The sequence below is a fragment of the Lissotriton vulgaris genome, chromosome 10, assembly GCF_964263255.1.
Source record: "Lissotriton vulgaris chromosome 10, aLisVul1.2, whole genome shotgun sequence".
In the NCBI taxonomy this organism is placed as follows: Eukaryota; Metazoa; Chordata; class Amphibia; order Caudata; family Salamandridae; genus Lissotriton; species Lissotriton vulgaris.
Window position 1 is genome coordinate 893373073 of NC_141698.1, and position 20974 is coordinate 893394046.

At 41.1% G+C, this 20974-nt stretch overlaps 1 long non-coding RNA gene across 1 annotated transcript; it reads left to right on the plus strand.

Moving 5' to 3' along the window:
• Nucleotides 1-171: 171 nt before the first annotated feature.
• Nucleotides 172-12386, plus strand: LOC147688963 (uncharacterized). Its single transcript, XR_015300573.1, has 5 exons — nt 172-223; nt 6050-6082; nt 7868-7897; nt 9538-9603; nt 12325-12386. It is a non-coding gene; the product is annotated as an uncharacterized LOC147688963 (long non-coding RNA).
• The last annotated feature ends 8588 nt before the right edge of the window (nt 12387-20974 follow it).

The window sequence follows — 20974 nt, forward strand, 5'->3', positions numbered from 1 at the left end:
CTTTTTGTCCATATATATTTTGTTACAAATTATTTTTCTCATATCCAAAATGAAATAATATGTCACATTGATTTTCCTTATTATAAAAAGTAACTACTTTTTCTAATTGGAAAGCAATGCATTGTGCTATCCTGTCAAACACATCTCAGTGATCCCCTTTGCTACTTTCTAGATCCAACTTAAAGTCGAGAAACCTGTGTTTGATCTGATATGTAAATTGCTGGTAAGTTGCCCTTCTTAAGTTTTTCTTGTGGTTACCCTTAATTGGAAAGAACTTTGGCCTGTCACGTGCCTCAAAAAACACACCTAGGGCATCACTTATTTTATTTGTGATGGGGAGTAAGGGTGGGCGTAAAATCCGTTTCGTGGGCGAATTTGTGGATTTTCCGTGATTTCGCAATCCGCGAATCTCGCGAAATCGCGGTAAAATCAGCGAATCAGCGTGGACGAATTTTCAGCCAAGCAAGGGTTACAGCAGCAGGTGCAAAAGTTGAACCTAATTTCTTTGTAACCTTTTACAAAAGGGTTACAAACAAATTAACTTCAACTTGGACACCTGCTGCTAATTGCTTCCTGGCGCCTCGTTGCCTACTTGCAACTATTCTCTGACCCTTGAAGCAGGGTCAGAGAATAGTTACAAGTAGGCAACGAGGCACCTCTCCAAGGAATTAAACCTCATCAGGAAGCACTTACAGATATAAAAAACAGGAAGAAGGGAGAGGATGGCAAATACACCCATTTTGAGTTGTCAGGAGGGGTTAAACTAAAAGAGACCTTTACAGCACAATTTTCATACGCATTTTGCTAAAAATAAAAAGCTGTATGTTCTGTAGGGGCAACTCAGGAATCTGGCCCTTCAGAGATCCGGCCTCTCTTTCTTTCTCTCGTTCTCTCTCTCCCTCTCTCTTTCCCTCTCTTTCTCTCTCTTTCTATCTATCTATCTATCTATCTATCTATCTATCTATCTATCTATCTATCTATCTATCTATCTCTCTCTCCCTCTCCCATAAACGACTGCATGGGTAACTTCGCTATGCAAGCGGCTCGCGAAGACACAAAAATCCCTGCGAACACGCAAAAAACACTGCAAACACGCAAAAAACCCAGCGAACATGCAAAAAACAAAAATCCGCAAATTCGCACAAATCCGTGAATTTTGCGGATCGGGAATTCGCAAATCCGCAAATTCGCGGATCGCGAATTCGCAAAATTCGCCCATGCTTAATGGAGAGTCTATACTCCTCCGGTCTGTGTATTGTTGTGTGACTGGTTGAAAGCCTACTACTCTAAGAGATCACACTGCTACAGCCCTTGTGTCTCTGCTGGGAAGCCACCTTAAAATGCATTACAGATAAACTATCCACCTATTTGTTTTTCTTGCTGTTTACTTCAAGTGGTTGATAGATTTGACTTTGCCCTATTTTGTACCTACAGTGAAGAAAACAGAATGAACAGCAGATTTTTGAAGCACAGACTTAGCCCAAGGGCCATTTGCTGATACCTAGATAAAGGGCATTGCAGTAATCTAATCTGGACAATTTTAATGCAACAACCACCCTTTTAAGGGCATCAAATGAAAGGAGAACTGAGAGATTTTCCTTATAATCCGGATGAGCCCAAAGCAGGTGGCCACTGTCCTAGAGACCTGCAAGTTCAAGGATAAGGAGTCATCCACCACCACTCCCAAGTTTTTACCATGGGAAACAGGAGTAGGACAGGTGCCCAAGGAGTCAGGCCACCACTCTCTAGACCAGATGTCTGTTCTGTCTCCAAAAATATGGACCTCCCCTTTCTCGCCATTCAATTCTAGATAGTTATGACCCATCCATGACGAGACTGCTTGCATGTAGGTTTTAATATTCTGTGCAGAGTCATTGACATTCTGCGTGATCAGCACCATTATTTGGGTGTTGTCCGCATAGGACAACACTTCCAATGCAAATGATTTCACCACTGTTGCAAGTGGGGCCACATAGATATGAAACAAAGTGGGGCTCAGGGAGTAGCCCTGAGGCACTCCACAAACAAGGAGGGCAGCATCCGAATAAAAACTTCCCGGTTTGACTGTTTGAGACCATTCACCATAAAAAGGAGGCAAGCAGGTCCAAGGCCAAGCCCCCAACACCTATCTCCCTGAGACGCTCCACCAATCTCAAGGGAGACAGGATATCGAATGCTGCGGTAAGATCCAATAAAATCAAAAGAGTGGTATGTCCTGCATCCACCTGCACTTGTATATTATCGAGAACCGTAGTGAGGGCAGTCTCCGTGCTATGTGACCTTCTGAATCCATGTTGTGAGCAATCCAGAATGACATGCTCCCTCAGGTAGGCACTCAGTTGAAAGTTCAAATGGGATTCTAGGATCTTGGCTGGAACCGGCATCGGACGCATGGGACAGATTTTTTTTAGATTTGATGGATCTAAAGAGGGTTTCTTAACAGTAGCCTATCTCTGCTGCCTTCCAAGTCAGAGGGTCACTGGCCCAATGAGATGGCTAAATTTAGGACCGTAGTGAAATGCAGGATAAGTGCCGCTTTCACCAATGTGAGAACCTTTAAAGGACAAGGATCCATGGGCGATCCCGATTTAACTCTTTCCAATAGGTGCTCAACTACCTCGGGAGTAAGCTTTGGAAACGCACATAGACTAGGAAGTGCCATGTTGCTGGAGCTATAAATGGGAAAGATTTCAGGCAGGGCATCAGATATCTGATTCCGATTTAAAATCTCCAACCGGGCATGTGTATCAGATATCTTGGAGCAGAAAAAGGAAGCAAGACTGTCGCAAAGCTCCTTAGATGGCTCCATGGAGTCAGAAGCCGTAGGCACAACCAGGGAGTTAAAGATGTTAAAAAGTTCCTTAGGCAATGAATGAATAGCAGGTTTTTAAAGCGCAGACTTAGCCCAAGGGCTATGGTTATATGTTAGCAAGAAATTCATCACAGCATCAAGTCTCATTTCACTGACAAGTACAACAGAAAAAAAAGGCGCTTGTGATGTGTGCCCTTTCCACATCAGGCTTTATATGCCTCCAAATTAAGATCAATACAATGTAGTTCCACCTTATGTGTAATATGTCGGTTAGAGTAAATTTCAGGCCCTGAAGTAAATCTTCATATCAAAATATCAAATATATAAGCCTCACACCTAATAGCTAATAGAAAACAATGTATTAGGGTCTAAGAGAAATATCTGATGCATCAGACAAATGCGTTGACCTTAAGACTGCAGATTATCTTTGTTGTCAAGCTAATGATATGTTCCCAAAAGAGGGTTTATTGGAACCGTGCCTGTGAAAATGTTAGGTGAGTAGTTACGTTCATCCTCCTAGCAATGAATAGCTCACTAGGTCAGATCCAATTTGGACAGTAGGCCTTACTGACAAAAGATTCAAGTTGGAAGCTGTAGCCGTCAAATTACCATTTCAGTCTAGACCTTGGGAGGATCTACTGCATTTTATGCATTCTTCTCCCTTAGAACTCTATAATACTTGTATTCTGTCTTTAACCAGCCTTGCGTGCTTTAGGCATATAATGAATGGATTTCGGATACATACCAGAATATAGTCTTTGGAGAGTTCGCTTTGCCTACAATATAAGCAAAAGGAAGAAATGATGGATGACATGCTGAACAATGAAACATTCCCCCCCAATTATAAAGACTTGTGTTTAATCTATTGTTCTTTTGCTGACCCCGCCACCCCAGTTTGGATCTCCTGGGAGCAGTCCAGCCCAAACTGCCAAGTCAGATCCTCCCTGAACTGGAACAAAGCAACCTGGAACCACTTAGTGCGCATACCCTTCCTACTTAGGAACAAATGATGAATGGAATGCTGAACAATATAAACATTTACCCCCAATAACAAAGATCTGGGTTTAATCTTTCAGTCTTTTGCTCACCACCCCACCCATGTTTGGACCCAACCAAATGCAAATCAGTCTTCTCCCTTCTCCTCATGGGAACAGCCTAGCCAGAACTGACAAGCCAGGTTCTCCATGGACTGGAAACAAGCATCCTGGGCCCGGTTTCAAGCCATAACCCCTTATCAGCCAGCCTAGCTTGAATCCAGTGGCGTAGTGAGCATGGGACCCAAGTCGGGCCTACTCTTCCCAATTAGGGAAGCAAAAGGAACAAATGATGGACGAAATCCTGCACAATGCAAACATTCAACCCCAGTCACAAAGATATGGGTTTAATCTTTCGCTCTTTTACTCACCACACCAACCCCATTTGGACCCAGCCATATGCAGATAAATCTTGACCCTGCTCTTCAGAGGAACAGTCTAGCCTGAACTGCCAAGCCAGGTCATCCCGGGACTGGAAACAAGCATTCTGGGACCGGTTTTGGGGCATCCCCCTTAATCTTAATAATAGTAAGCACAGGTACCACATCAGGGCAAAAATAGAACAAATGATGGACGGAATGCTGAACAATGCAAAGCAGTTTGGGCTGAACTTTTCTCAATCAGGGTCAATACTGATTTGCAAATGACTGGGTTTTAATTGGAAAGGCATGGAAAGCAAAAAACGATTTAGACCCAGATCTCCATACTGGAGTGAATGTATGACATTGTTCTACATTCTTGCAATCAATTGTTCATTTGCATTTGTATCTACAATAAGGGCCACAACAAGGGCCACATAAGTTTGGTGGACAATCACAATATTTCAATGTAAATTTAGATTCATGAGGTGGTTACAGAAGTTTGTAAATTGACATATAATATGAAGAAATATTCTTCATATGATAAGAGAGTACAGAGACCAATTTAAATGCCATTTGTTTTGATGAGGTAAAGTACAAAGTAATTGAGATAACTACCTCCGTGCATGGACTAAAATACACACCGTGAGGTTTGCTGGTCAGTTTTTAATTGTCTTACAAGCAGAAGTAATCAGATCAAGTAAAGGTTTTGTTTACGGACATCCAACATTCCAGATCATCTACATGCAGATAGCAAGAATTCACAAGTGCAAGTTAAACTTTGTGTATTTCAACGTTTAATTTACTGGTAGGTTTCCAGCTAAATTTCCTGAAAACAGGCACACATCCTCAAGGACACGAGTAAAACATTTTCAGGAGGAAGGCTGGGTTGGAAAAAAAACAAAATTGATAAGATGCAGGAAAACGATTTTGTCTAGAGGTGGAAAATATTTTACCCTTGAGAAGTGAAAAGTTACTTGGTGCAAATACACTGAGGTGTTGCTTAAGGGTATTCTTTTAAAATGCAATTGTTTATGTTTGTGAGTTTTCCTTGGAAAATGAAATATTAGCAGATTTGCAGAGTCGGCTGCCTATGTATTTGAATGCGCGTTCACTCAAAGTTAGAAATCTTGGACTGTTTTCTTTTCATACAATCTTTATAATAAAAACTAGTCCAAGATGTGTGCCCTCAAGAGCTGATGCTAAGCACTTAATGCTGCCATTTTGCAAAGTTTATCTTATTTTATTATTCTTTACCGTTACAACGCACTGCCTCCAAGAAGTTTGGACATCTTGGAACGCTAAAGTTATAATAAAGCAACCAAATGAAACATGAATTTGAACAGGAGCTTCTCCAATATGCTCCACAGCAAATCCTGCTAAATGATTAGTGTGAAATGGACGTTAATCTGACATATTCCAAGTTTTTTTAAGGTATTCTGCAGAACACTGCTGTAAGTCCATCCACAATGTAACCATCACAAATAAACAGTTTTATGCAAACACTTTCCATTTAAGTTATGGACTCCAGCATCTTCCTTGTCACAATTATATTTAAAGTTTCTTTTCAGTACTGATGTTGTCTATAAAATTGTTTCACCAATTCTACCCACAATGCTCACAACCCATGTCTTGGACTTTGCATTACATGTGGAAAGTGGATATTCTGTACGTATGCTTTTAATTTCCCTTTCTCATTGATGAATTGTTCAGTGATCTATAGTGATGTTTTCTGCAATTATTCATTTTGCACATGTTCATCAGAATGTGCCTCCTGTGTGGATGTTCTCATCATGTGATTTTGCTTTTCCGACTGTCATCAAACTTTGTTATTTTCTCACCAGGGCGATGTTTTGCTAAAGGTTGGAGAACTTCTGGTAAGCCTAAGAATATTCCCCTTTTGGTACATTGGTAATTTTTAGGGATAACGTGCATGCTGCATGAATACATATTTTACCATTTTAGCTGTTGAATATAATTTACAACTCAGAATATCAAAGTTCGTGTTTTTCAACAAATGAGTTATCCATTTGATTCTGTAAGACAAGGTTGTGTAAATACAGTCTCCATCAAAGCAACAATAAAATGAGATCATCTAGAAAGATGCTATGTGTGCAATTTCTTATTTTCAATGCAGAAACAATGTCATTGCATTTTTAGGACAACCTGACTACCAACTGCCCTCACCCCATGATGGAAGGTAGACCGTTAGAAAGAGTCCCAACATTTGACTATTTAGGGTTGACTCTAACTGACAATATGGGGTGGGGGGCACAAATGGCTAGGGCAAACCTAAAATTAGTACAGACAACTGCGGGAATTTTAAAAGTTAAAAAAACTGTGCGAATAAAACTATAAGTGCCCCACTGGAAATCTTCAAAGTTCAAGCAAGATCTTCTTCCCTATATGGGGCGGAACTTTGGGGACATGTTCCTTCAACCGACCTAACCATTACAGAAAACAACTTCATTAGGCAAATTCTAACTCTGCCCAGAAGCACTCCTCTAGTCCCACTCAGGCTAGACCTGAATATTAGGCCTATAGCCAAAGCTATTGCCTCACGCCCCCTTCTTAATTGGAGGAGGCTGTGGAGCACCCCTGAGCTGGAAAGCTACAAAAGGGAATTAAAGGTGCTCCTAGCCTCCCCAGGAGCAGGTAGAATTCCATGGCTACGTTTTGCAAGACAATCTCTTGCCCAAATTGTATACGAAAACCTGTGGCTAAATCCTGAGGTCACATCCTTAACTATTTCTAAGAAAACATTGTCCGGTGCTGTGAAGGACGTTAGTCTCGGGAGGACCATTAGCTCAGTACCATCAATGAGCCTGACTGGCGCCTTCCTGAGCCATAAGTCCATATACAGTTTTGAACAACAAATAGATGCAATCCAACCTACTTTAGCGAAGAAGCTGTATTTACAGTTTAGATTTGGAATGCTGCCCCTTTACTCTACGATAGACAGGTGGACAGGGGGTCCAGTACATTTATGCCCCGGCTGCAGAATCGAAAATGAAACCACTCTGCATGTTATTCTTTTCTGTACAGCCTATTCACTCATAAGAAGAAAGTGGATAATACAATTATGTAATAATTTGGGCATAAGGGACTACCAAGTCTTCTTTAGGATTTTGAAGTCTGACACGAATCCCTTGATAGTGTCTGCTATAACCAAATTTCTGTTTTCTATGTGGTCTATTTGAAGGAAATCACTCAAATAATATGGCACTTTATGTTTTTATTTGGCTGAGACGTGAGAACTATTTTGGATCAACAAATGTTATCTTAACTTTTTAAAAAAAAGAATTTTAAAAATATTTAAATTTTTAACGTTTTAATAATTTGTCTTCTCCCCTCCGATTGCATATGATGTATTTTAATTCTTATACTTACAAATGAACTGTGGAAAAGTGAAAATGTATATTGTATGTACTTTTATGGTTAAAACTAACCAAAATAAAGTTTATTGAATGAATGAATAATTTACAACTCAGAATATCAAAGTTCGTGTTTTTCAACAAATGAGTTATCCATTTGATTCTGTAGGACAAGCTTGTGTAAATACAGTCTCCATCAAAGCAACAATTAAAATGTGATCATCTAGAAAGATGCTATGTGTGCAATTTCTTATTATCAATTCAGTAACAATGTCATTGCATTTTTAGGACAACCTGACAGGGAATATAAACCTCGGGGTAAGTCCTTTAACTTTCCCTTATGTTGTTTGGTCACCTGAAATAAACCACAGACTTCTTTTAATTAGAATATCAGCCTCTTTTACTAGAGACATTTCCAAATTTACGACAGTCTGGAAAGTTGGAGCTGGCATACAAGTTCCCTCTCCCAGGATCCTCTTCCATTTTCCAGTCTCATCTTCTCTCAATCAGAGTTTCCATTTCTCTCATCTATTCATTTTCCCTCCCTTTATTGTTTTCAACTCTTCCCACAGTCTTACAGTGTGCTTCTCTCCACAGACTCAGTTTTTCAATTTCAAAGCCTGATGCATATTTTATCTGTCATTTATTTTAATTTTATCTTTACAAAGAAGAAGTGGATATTTAAAAGACTCTATTACTTATTATAATGGAAAGACTAGTCTGAAATGTACATTTAGATTATCTGTATATGCCTGTTGTGCTATCAATAACAGGTCAACTATTTGAATTTAAACTCAAATATATAATAATTAGAGAGAACTACGGCAATGTTGGCGATGACAGTATAATTCCTTTTTGTTTCTCTAACACGTTTACATGTCAGAAATCAATAAAATTGGCTATCATAAAAACTCTAAAATAATTGAGCATATTTCTTGAAAAGTTATAATCTTTAAATAACAATGATGACATTATGCTGACTAATATCTTCTGACTTAAAATGTCATGATTGAGTTACTCTTTGTCAACATTAGTACCCAGTACAGTAAGCTCTGGACTTCTTTGCTTGCTAAAGAAAGTCTTGAATTGCAAAAACTATAAAATATCAGGCATTTCTCTTCTAATAACTTTTGATAACCTAAATAGATCTTCCTGGTGACTGAAAATGTCTTTGGTGTTCAGGTTAGAGTTACACTTAAGATGGCAAGCCCATGTCCCATGTTTCAGATAGCAGAACACTTGCTAAAGTGTTTATATGCGACATTAATGTAGGAATAATGATCAATATCTCTGATTACAGTTCTATAACACTGTTAGGAAATGGTGTGTATTATATGGTGGGGTTGTGCAACCTTCAGGACCAGTCATTCTATAACTCTTCTCCACAGAGATTGTAAGTGCTGATTAAAGACGGTAGAGAAGTGTTTGATTTGAGATAAGATGTAGGGTGTTCCGACATCAGTTTTACCATCTGTTCAGTAGGATACCTGCTGTGAACATCATTACTCAGAGACTCATGCTAACTTAGCCAGTCCCAGCAAAAGATCTCAGTGAGATAAGTGCCTCTAGAGGAAATCCTAATCACAAATTACAAGCCCCTATACCACTGCATTATCCTTTGATTCTTCCAATTACATTTCTGTTCGGTTGAGTACTTATAAAACCTAATATTCAAAGTCCTAGAAACAATGTACAAATATGTTTTTGTGTGTGCTATAATTAAACCCTTCTACATGATTATTTTGCTGAAAGTCTACCTTTTAAGAGGAACAAATCATAAAAATATACAACTTTATCCAGGTCAAGATGGCCCTTGGATCTCAGCTTTCTCATTGTGAAATAATGTCAGTGAGAACTAGAAGGATTTCATCCTCAGCTGATAATGTTTTTTTCTCAAATTAAATTTTTTACGGAAACGAACTTCTCTGGAATAATAATACTTTTGTCTTCAATATAAGGGCATCGCTGGTGGTCTTGTCGGTGGTGGTCTTCTTGGTGGTGGCCTTCTTGGCAAATGAATTCAGGTAACACCAACTTTTAGTTACAAATATAAACATGTGCTGCATTTGTCATGATATCATCCTTGCATCCCACCTCTTGCAATCCATCTGTGTGACTGACAGAGAGATGATACCAACACAAGGCATTGCTTAAGACAATATCTAGCTTAAACAAAAATCTGACTGTGTTGATCCCACCTGGTAGTTGTCTTAATGTCCTCAATTATCCCAAAGGCAATCAAAGAACTGTTGTAATATCACCAGGAACTACCAACTCTCCTCCAAATAAAGAGGCTAAAGGACTAAAACCACAACCAAAAATTAGGGCAAATTTTGTAACTCTACCACCTAGAAATTCACTTTTTGACCTGATAAACACTTAACAACAAAAGGAATGGTTCCAGGTCCACTGCTAGAAAAAATGGCTTTGCCCCTAACCACCATTAATTTGCAAAAGGTAAAACAAAAATACATAATTTATGCAATACATAACCTTCATTTGTACAGTAATTCAAAAGCATTTCCATTGGCACCTTATCCATGTATGTGGCCCATATATAATGCTTAAATACCTATTTCCGAAATTCATAGAGAAACTTGAGTAACTAACTACTGAAATCCTGAATTGTGTTCATTATTTAGATGTAGAATTATAACATTTATACCATATTACATCCATTCCCATGCAAATCTTTTGATTTTTTAACCCGTTCTATGCTCATGACGGAGCCGCTCCGTCACATACAAGATGTTTCAAATGTTATGACTCTTGTGTGCATGGATTTAAAAACGTTCTTTCCCAGTTAAAGATGTGACTTACATATGGAAAACGCATTGACTCTGTTCACACTCATAAAACTAGTTAGCCTTTTCAGCAATATGGACTGGAGCCTTGCTGCTGAGGGGTGGTTAACATGTGCTTGCATCCCATCTCTACCTTTGGTGTGCAGCTTGAAAGGCTCACATGTTGCGAGTCACAGTGCTGCAGTAGAGTAACTTGACATGGAGTTAGGTACATCATGCCTTTAGAAGCGCATTTTCTTCTCAGTGGCTTGAACACTCTGTGTTCTCTATATGGGCAAAAGATGCAGATGACATTCCTAAAAGGAAGTGAAGTGTTAGTCCCTGGAAGTGACGCACAGTTTGGATGCTGCTGAATATCTGTGCCTGCACAGCAGGCCAACACTAGCGCCAACCAGTTTGATTGCTTTTACATTAAAGAATGGAGGAGAGAGGTGTGACACTTCCACACCCTTTTGCTTAGCATGACATTTCAGTTTATTTTATTGCATTGTGTCTATACTAGGGCTGATGTGATCTCCAGAACTGTTTATTTTCATTCAAAACCTGACAGAATGTCATACATTTGGCTCAAGAACTTCTCAATTTACTGTCATAGTGTGCCAATCCACTGTAAAACGTCTGAATAAAGTCTACCCGTGTTTCTACATATTTCTAGTACACCAGGAGAGTGGAAGGAGCCAATGACATTTTGCAGAACATTTCAGGGGGGGGGGGTGCTGCTAAGATGTTGCATGGGAAGTAGCACTCCAGTCTGCGAGCCTCGTCACTGCTCTTGCATCACCTATCACTGCCCACACGTGGCAGCTATCCCTCTGCAAGCCTGGTTCCAACTATCCACCACATGGGTTCCCCTTCTAGTATACATGTTCTCAATTAATGTCACTATGGACATGTGTGGATGGAGAACACAAACCTCAGGACTATAGATCAGGAACTATCCAGCAGGAACATCCTCAAGGAGCATTACAATACCCTATTCATGTCACCTTACAACTAGATAGTAATGGAGTGCTTTGAACTCAGTACAGGTGACTTCAAGCTACAACGAGTGCAATAGAGGTGAGCCCACAACATTTCAGGAATTGCAGAGGGATCCCAAGCCACTAATTGCCTAAAGCAGTGGCCCAAGTGAAATACTATCTGTACCTTTTCCCTAACTGGATTACTCATGTTCACACTATATTAACTGGTCTTGGCTCCTACTGACTTTGACTGGCTCTCATTTTTCCTATGGCATTGCCTGACACATGTGCCCAGTGTCCCTACTAGCTCTGGGAGGTACCTCAGTGACCTTCTTATTGAGTCTCATTCCTTAACTTTAGTTTTCACGACATAGTTTCACAATACACACGAGACGCAGAAGAAACACTGAAAATATAATGGAAAACTATGGAAATTAATTTTTGGTGATTTTCCAACAAAGTTTACTATTTAGTCCCCCTTTTTTCAATAAAGTACTTAATGCATTTCCTGCACTAAATCTCTTGTATCATTTTTTTCTGCCATGTATTTATTTTATACGAATGTGCATTTATCACAATGGAAAAAAAACTGGCAGAATGTAATTAAAAATGCATCTGTGTGCTGTTGGTTACCAACAATGGTGTAATGTCCTAATAGATTGGCAAATTGGACCAAACAATCAACCCATGACTACAGGATTATGCTAGTTAGTCCAATTACACAATTTTCCAGGATGGACTACATTGTGGCATGTATGTAGAAAACTCTTGGTAAAAAAAACGAGATTGAAAGTCATTATTTTGGTGTAAACACTTCCTAGCTATAGCATAAACCTCCCATTAATAATAACTGAAAGCCATATTGTTTTATAGATTTTGGTATAATAGCAAGCTTAACAATTGTTTTATGCTGTATTTCTATTCTCTTCACTTTTCCTCAGTGAGTTGCTCAGTACTTCCTGCTGTTTTCTCTTTCCAGGGGATCACTGTCTCTGACCTCTGCACCAGTGGAAGGATTCTGATGATGACAACCACACCCTCTCCTTTCTACGTTTCTTTGCATGAGATATCCTCATATTAAAGTACCCACACAACACATGTTGTTCAGTGTGAACTTAATTTTATCCTGCTGTTCTTTGTGCTAGTTCTCCAATAAAGTAGGAAAAGCATAAGAAATACAGCCTCATCCGAGTTATTGTCTCTTCTCAGTGTTTTTCAGTGTACAAATACCACCATGCTAATACTTAAGATTACTTAAGTTACTGTGCTAATTGGTAAAGCATTGTGGAATGCATATGTAACCCTATAATTTACAGCTCTAACAAAATGCACAAATATGGTACATAAGGCTGTGGATAAACAATTAATATTATATTATTATCATTGTTATTGAATGTTTTTGGTCACAATAGTTCTGGTGGCACACTGCGGACTCTCTCTTAATGAGATATTTTGCACTTAATGCTGACATATTTAGCATTTGCAAACAAAATATTTAGCATGTCAAGTCAAGTCAAGTCAAAGAATTTATATAGCGCACTACATACCCAGAGGGTCTCAAGGCGCTTAGGGAGGGGAAGAGGATTACTTGTAAAATATCCACGTTTTAAGTTGCTTTCTGAATGCTAGGTGGTTCTGGGTAAGGCGAAGGTAAGTGGGGAGTGAGTTCCATGTTTTAGCAGCCAGGTATGAGAAGGATCTGCCTCCCATGGTTGTCTTGTTGATGCGAGGTACAGTGGCGAGGGCTTGGCTGGAAGAACGTAGTTGGCGGGAGGGGGTGTAGAAGGACAGTCGTGAGTTGAGGCATTCTGGTCCGATGTCGTAGAGTGATTTGTGTGCGTGGGTTAGCAGTCGGAAAGTGATCCTCTTATTGACGGGTAGCCAGTGGAGGTCTTTCAGGTGACCAGAGATGTGTTCGTTACGCAGGATGTCTAATATGATCCTGGCTGAGGCATTTTGGATTCGTTTGGATTCGTTGGAGCATAGCATAAGAAATGCATTTGGGTATGTATGGCACTTCCAAATGAAGTATGGTAAGAGTCATAACATTTTTCAACTGTGTTTTTTTATAAGTACTTCACACATAAACCCTGATGTAAAATACTGTTTTGCAGTCACGAAGTTAGCAATAAACAAAATCTTAGGCGTTGCAAGTTCAAAACGCAGTTACACTGTACCAAAGGGACTTTGATTCATAAAGTGCTTCTCAAGACTCATTTTGAATCATGAAGAGAAGGCACAAAGAGGTATGCCGCTTCTCATTAGGAAACCAAATGAAATGTATCAGTAGTTTTCAACCTCATTGGAGCAGACATTTGTTCACTTGGGAAAATAGGCGAGTGGATCACGTGACCACAGCCTACTCCTCCCATGCCTTCCCAAATAATAAAATATGTTTTTAAATCATCACTTGTTCTTTTAATAGACAAAAGTCGGCTTAAAAAATGTTTTACATTTAGCAAAGCAAGTACAAGAAAATTGGTTTGCTGTCTCTTGCAGACTGTCATCCCTGCATTCATAGCGATTCACAAGGTTTGCAAATTGTGTTCTAACTAATTCTTATTCCTTAGACAAGTCTTGCGACTGTGTGAATACAAAATTTGCAATGTGACTCCTTGGTTCATAATTCACATTGCAAATTGCATCGCTGCTCACAATCAATTGAAATACAATCTGCACATCCTGGTTTGTGAACAGGAATTTATTACACTAAGGAGATATCCTACTATCATGAGCAATGTAGATCTATAAGTCACAAGCATCATGGTGACATAGCCAGACATGGCAAACTTTCCTGCTTCCAAAAGCAGAGAATTGCAAAAACAACAGTTGAGGGGCAGAATGCGGAACAATGTCATACATTCACCTCAGTACAGAGATCTGGGCCTAAATCCACAGTTTTTTTGCTCACAATGCCATTCCAGTTTAGACACAGCCATATGCAAATCAGTCTTGACCCTGTGCCCCATGGGAACAGGCCAGCCTGAACTGCCAAGCCAGGTCCTCCTTGGACTGGAAACAAGCATCCTAGGACCAGTCTAGGGCTTTCAGCCCTCATCAGCCAGGATAGCTTGATTCCAGTGGCATGGAGAGCACGGGCCTCACGTTTGAGCATACCCGTCCCACTCGGGCGACAAATGCAAAAACAACAGTTGAAGGGCAGAATGCAGAACAATGTGATACATTCACACCAGTACAGAGATCTGGGCCTGAATCCATCTTTTTTTGCTCACCATGCCATTCCAGTTTGGACACAGCCATATGCAAATCAGTCCTGACCCTGTGCCCCATGGAAACAGTCCAGCCCGAACTGCCAAGCCTGGTCCTCCCTGGACTGGACACAAGCATCCTAGGACCGGTTTTGGGATTTCAGCCCTCATCAGCCAGGATAGCTTGATTCCAGTGGCATGGAGAGCACAGGACTCACGTCTGAGCATACCCGTCCCACTCGGGGTGAGAAATGCAAAAACAACAGTTGATGGACAGAATGCAAAACAATGTCATACATTCACCCCAGTACAGAGATCTGGGCCTAAATCCATCGGTTATTTTTCTCACCATGCCATACCAGTTTGGACACAGCCATATGCAAATCAGTCTTGACCCGGTGCCCCATAGGCTGGACTGTTTCCATGGGGCACATGGTCAAGACTGATTTGCATATGGCTGGGTACAAACTGGAATGGCATGGTGAGCAAAAACACTAGTGAATATTAATCACTGCTGGGGGACATTGTCTGTATGTTGTTGGATCTAATAATAGCATTTACATGGAAATACTCTTTTTCAAAATGCCTCCCTGAGTTTCCTTTCAGCTTGTGGTCGTGAAGAAGCCCTCAGTAGTGAAGAAAATACACCCAATTGGTGACTGGATTCCTAGACACCCATGAGCATAATCCGTGTTTTCTTACTTCGTTTTTATTACATTTCCTCTTGGCCAGAGTCAGGTCTGTTGTATTTCAAGGAGCAGATGGAGTAGATCACTGGGAAACAAATGACTTCTTCGGAAAGGTAATGAAGGACATCACAAGAAAGGTGGCATATAGAGCATTGATGATCCGTTTATTAAACTAATCTACATAGTTGTCGATACTACCACGAGACTCAGGCACAGTATGCTCTAAGTAGGTGATCAATTTAGGATGGTCCAATTTAGGCCATGAGTGATCAGAAATGTTACTTGACTCATTGGTTTTTATTTTGGCCTCTATCCTTAATTGACAAAAAATTGCTTTGTGGCCCATCTATGTCAGTTCTAAAGTAAAAAGAGTGTTGACTAAAGCTTGGCAGAACTAGCTATAGGCAAGAACACGGCCTGCTAAGTGAGTTGGTCCTTGTACAAGTTACAGCAATTCAGAAGATGAAAAAATAGCATCTCTGTGACTTCCTTGTCAGATTCCCTGTCCACATGGAGATTTAGGGCCAGATACATTACCCATCAATATGCGACTCGCAAATTGCGTCGCAAATTGAGATGTATAACAGTGTCTCTGACACTGTTAGGGTTCCTAATGGGGTCGCATATTGCATGCCTCATGAATATTAATGAGACTGTGGGGTGGTGGCATGCCGGGTCAGCAAACCACTATGTCTGGGACTGTTTTTAAAGTCCTTAAAGGAAACCGGGATGCATTTAAAAAAGAAAATTGAAACTTTTCAGTTTAAGTGTTTTAAGGGCTGGCAGTGGTCCCTGGGACCCCTGCCTGCTACTAAGAATATTTTCGCACATATTCACAAAGGGAAAGGGTTCCCTGGGGACTCCAGTTTGCAAGTGGTTGACCGCCTACTTACAGTAGGTGGTAAACGGCAATTGTTTTGTGGCAGAAAATGTGGTTGCAAAACAATTGTACATGGCATGGTGACTCACAATTAGGAAGGCGGTACAAAAGGGGGTGGTGACGGATGGAGCATCTGAACCAATCAAACACTCACACCTAGTCAACAGAACTGGGTTTAATCCATTACCGTTCTTTAGCCCACTCTGCAACCCCAAGTTAGACATGGTCATATGCAAATCAGTCTGGCCCTGTGCCTCATGCGAACAGTCCATCCCAAACTGTCTGAACTGGGTTGGCTTGGTGAGCAAAATAACGATGGATTAAACCCAGATCTGTGACTGGGGGGTGAATGTTTTGCCATTGTGCAACATTCTGTCCATCATCTTGTGTGTTTCACTATTAGGAAGGGACATCCCTTCCTAATAGCGGGAGTTGCAAAAGCTATTTTGCAAGTCAGTGACTCTCAAAATAGCATTTGTAAATGCCATTACCCTTTTTTGCAGTCGCAAATGGGAGGACCTCCTGTTTGCGGCCACAAAAAAGATCTTACATTTGGCCCTTAAATCTTAAAGCAAAATAAAATTGTTAGTTTCTAGACTACAGAGATCGACTCCTGTATTGAAGTAATAACCTTCTTCAAAGGCCCAGAGCTTCTGTAGATTAATACCATTTTATTGGATTATTTTCTATTAATTGGAATTTTGAATGAGAAATTTTGAGAATATATTCTGTAAAAGAAAGCAAATAGTCCACGAGGAGGCAAAAAATCTACTTTTGTAAATAATACTCCATTGTCTAATTTGAAAAGATAACCAGGAGTAATGTAAGGTCAGGGGACAAGTCCGCTTGGTTCTGGTTATAAACGGAGAATCAAAATGAGTGTCCCAGACTCCTCCCCTCCGTCTCAGGTTTTACCATGAAACAGGCATTGATTAAAATGGATGTTATATTATGATGCTGACAGGTATGATATATGGGTCAATTAGAAATTCTAGAAGATAAGGGGGGAAAAATGAAATGTGTGTGCTGTGCCTTAGATATTTAGTTGCAATAGTGAGGCAATTCAAACTAATAGGTTCCTTGTGGTGCAACTTCAATGGCTGTCCCGATAAATGGCCGGGCGTTATCTTGGGGAGGTATGCTCAGAAGCTAAACCCTGGCTGGTGCTGCTATTCGCTGACTACTTTCACAAGTGTTGAAATCAAAAGCTAGTATGGCTAACATATATTGGGCCATATGTATCAACACATTTCCCCATAGACAGAGAATGGGCAAAACCCTTTGATACATCTGGCCCATTGTCTCTTCTGGGGCACTCCGTTCTAAACCCCTATACTGCCCCTTGTCAGTTCACCCCAAAGCTGGGGCTATTACATGGGCAGGGAATTTCGTACCTGGACAAGGCGCTTGCTTCTTGAAGTGGAAGCCCTTTTCTCTTAGGGCAGTTTCTCCTATTTACCCAACTAGCTGAGGAGAACTGGCTCCCTCCAAGGCAGTTCCTCCTCCACAGGCAACTCATATACTCCTGACAGTGCCTCTGGGATCTGTCTGGGGGTAAACCAATCACACACCCGGTGCTTCAGGCTAGCCTTGGGACCGAGTCGTCACCTCATCGCCTGGCTGTACAATGCCATACATGAGTTGTCGGCCACACTGCAAGAAACACTTAGCGAAAAGTGGGAGGAGGAGTTCGGGAGAGTGCTTCATGATAAAGAATGGAAAAGGCTCTAGAATTCCCCCAAAAAGTCTCCAGAAACTCATGTTTGAAGAACATACAGTTCTTCCTCCTACATCAAGCTTAACACCAGTGCAGTTACACAGCCACTTCCCAAAGTCCCATTTTGCCTACCCCTGATGTCAAACCCCGATGTAATGCTTATGCACATGTTTTGGTCCTGCTCAGACCTACAATATTACTAACGCACCATCCACAGAACTTCACGGGAGATCACAGGTCTACAGTACATGTACGCTTGTGAAGCCTGTTCGCTAGGTGTCTTCAAGTGCAGGAAGCAACACAAGGTGCACACATGCTTCGCAGTCCAGGCCCTACTTTTAGGCAAGCATGCAATCACACTACACTGGAGCACACCCACGCTCCCTCAGTGGAGTCATGGGAGGAGGAGATGTGCAAATGGGCCACTGCAGAAGAGGAAGCACTTCTATATGAGGAGGTGTGTCGGATTCGTCAAAGCCCTATCTCCACTGCAATGGGCCATTTTGCCCACACAGGTCTGTCAAATATGTGACAAAGATCTTGCACCCCGTCACCTTGGGGCTAATTAGTGGCATCCAGGCAAGCCCTCTTCTTCCTAAGTGCATAATCATCCCCACCATTGTCAATTACAAAGGAGTACCATAGTCTCCCAGCTCCTAGTCCTGCGTTCCATATTGGTACTAGAAATGTGTCTGCCCTCCCTCCACCGTGCCGCCCCCCAGTGTTTTCTTCAAGTTAACAGTTTAGTTTTGCTTATGGGTGAGACAAAATAATGCAACAACTACCACCTACTGTCACCGTCTGAAGTTTCCATCATAAAATGGAATAATCTGCTATGTCTTTGGCCTACAACTGTATTCTTATGTAATGTACTTTGATGCATATGGTTATAACCTGTAATGCTCCTTATAAAACCTATCAAACCCAATAAAATTAAAATAAAATAAAACAAAGTTAAATTAAAACAGCCATTTGTTAAGCCAATAGGTCTCACCTACGCAACAGATATAATCTTTGCAAATGTGATTTAGCGATGTGCTCTCAAATGGACTATCCGGCATTTCACCCTATACTTCTCAATATTAAGTGTGGGCCGAGAATTCATTTTCGATAGCGGAATTGGCGGATTTTCTGCAATTTTGCGATCCGCGAATCTTGCGAAATCGCAGAAAAATCTGCGAATCCGCGAGCGGGATGAATTTTCCATGAAGCACTTACAGGGTTACAGCAGCAGGTGCCCAAGTTGAAGCTAATTTCTTTGTAACCATTTACAAAAGGGTTACAAAGAAATTAACTTCAATTTGGGCACCTGCTGTAACCCTGTAAGTGCTTCCTGAGCGGCCCTTCATTGCCTACTTGCAACTATTCTCTGACCATGCTCTGACCCGCGAAGCAGGGTCAGAGAATAGTTACAAGTAGGCAACGAGGCTCCTGTAACAAAAGTTAAACCTCAGCAGGAAGCACTTACAGATACAAATAAAGCAGGTGCCTGAGCTCAAAGTCAGTAACGTTTTAATCAGCCCAAAACATTAGCACTATCGAGGCTGGGCAAGTGTGCTTTAACCCTATATCTGCCGTCGAAAATGAATTGTAATACTCGAGGGAGGTCTTTGCATCCATGAGTTTCTCGAGCGTGATCCCCGTGTAGTTCCTGTGGCCAGGAGGCTGCTTTCTCCTCACCTGCTGCCCTGCTCGCTCTCTGACCCTTTACACAAGAGGCATGTGAACACGCATAGCAGCCCTGCCCGTTCGGCCCCGCACCACACACTAGCGGTATCAAACGTCTTCCCGCCCTTTCCCCACTATGATGGACAGCTTCGTCCATCATAGTGGCATCTTCGAGGATAACTATGCAGGGCAGGATTCATTCTGGCACGAGGCTCCTGTCCCAAAAATTTTACCTCAGCAGGAAGCACTTACAGATACAAATAAATCAGGTGCCCGAGTAGAAGTCCAAAGTCAGTAACGTTTTAATTAGCCCAAAACATTAGCACGGTCGAGGCTGGGAAAGTGTGCTTTAACCCCATATCTGCCGTCCAAAATGAGCTGTAATACTCGAGGGAGGTCTTTGCATCCATGAGTTTCTCATGCGCAATCCCCGTTCCTGTGACCAGGAGGCTGCTTTTTCCTCACCTGCTGCCCTGCTCGCTCTCTGACCCTTTATACACAAGATGCAAGTGAACACGCATAGAAGCCCCGCACCACACACTAGCGGTATCAAACGTCTTCCCGTCCTTTCCCAACTATGATGGACAGCTCACTCAAGGGACCTCGGCGCATTTTGGCGCGGTGGCAAAGTTACAGGCATACAGGGTCACTGAAGGTAAATCTTCTGGCCCTTTACACAGCTGCAGTGTAGGAAATGCAATATACATTTACCCAATGAGGTAGCATTTACTAATTAGCTAGTAGAAAGTACTCCAGTTGAGTATAGTGCAATGGCAAAAAAATCTGCGATTTCGTGGGAAAATCCGCAAATTTGCAGAATTTTTCGCGATTTCGCGCACATTCGCAGACATCAGATTTGCAAACTTTGCCCATACTTACTCAATATATCATCTACCTCCACTCTCTGACTCATCCCAAATCCCAGTTTTTTCAAAAATGTTAACCAAAATAACCATTTCTAGACTCTTCCTTATTCTATCCCTCCTTAGGTCACTCCAAACCTCATATTAATACTATGATCTCCCAAACAACTCATTTAAATTCTCCCCTTATCTACACCTCCTTTGACTCATCCCAAAACTCACTTTACTACTATGATCCCCCCAGTCCATTTCCAGAGATTCTTACCCCTCCATCTCTCCTTATACTCATCCAAAACCTAATTTTCTACTATGATCTCCCAATAAACACTTTCTAGATTCTGCCCTCTTCCCTTTCCCAATTATCCTTTTCAAAACAATTAACAGAAGCAATGTCCACTGCTCATATTTTCTCGAATTTCACTATTCTAATCCACCACTAATCCTTTTTAGGTTACAGAATATCATGCTACTCACCAAAAAGCGCTTTGACGCCTCTTCAGGGGTAGTAAGTGTTATATAAATACAATTACAATACAATACAAAACACATATGTGCTGAGGGGTAACCTACCTGACATTTCTCTCTTCATTAACGTTGCAGCAC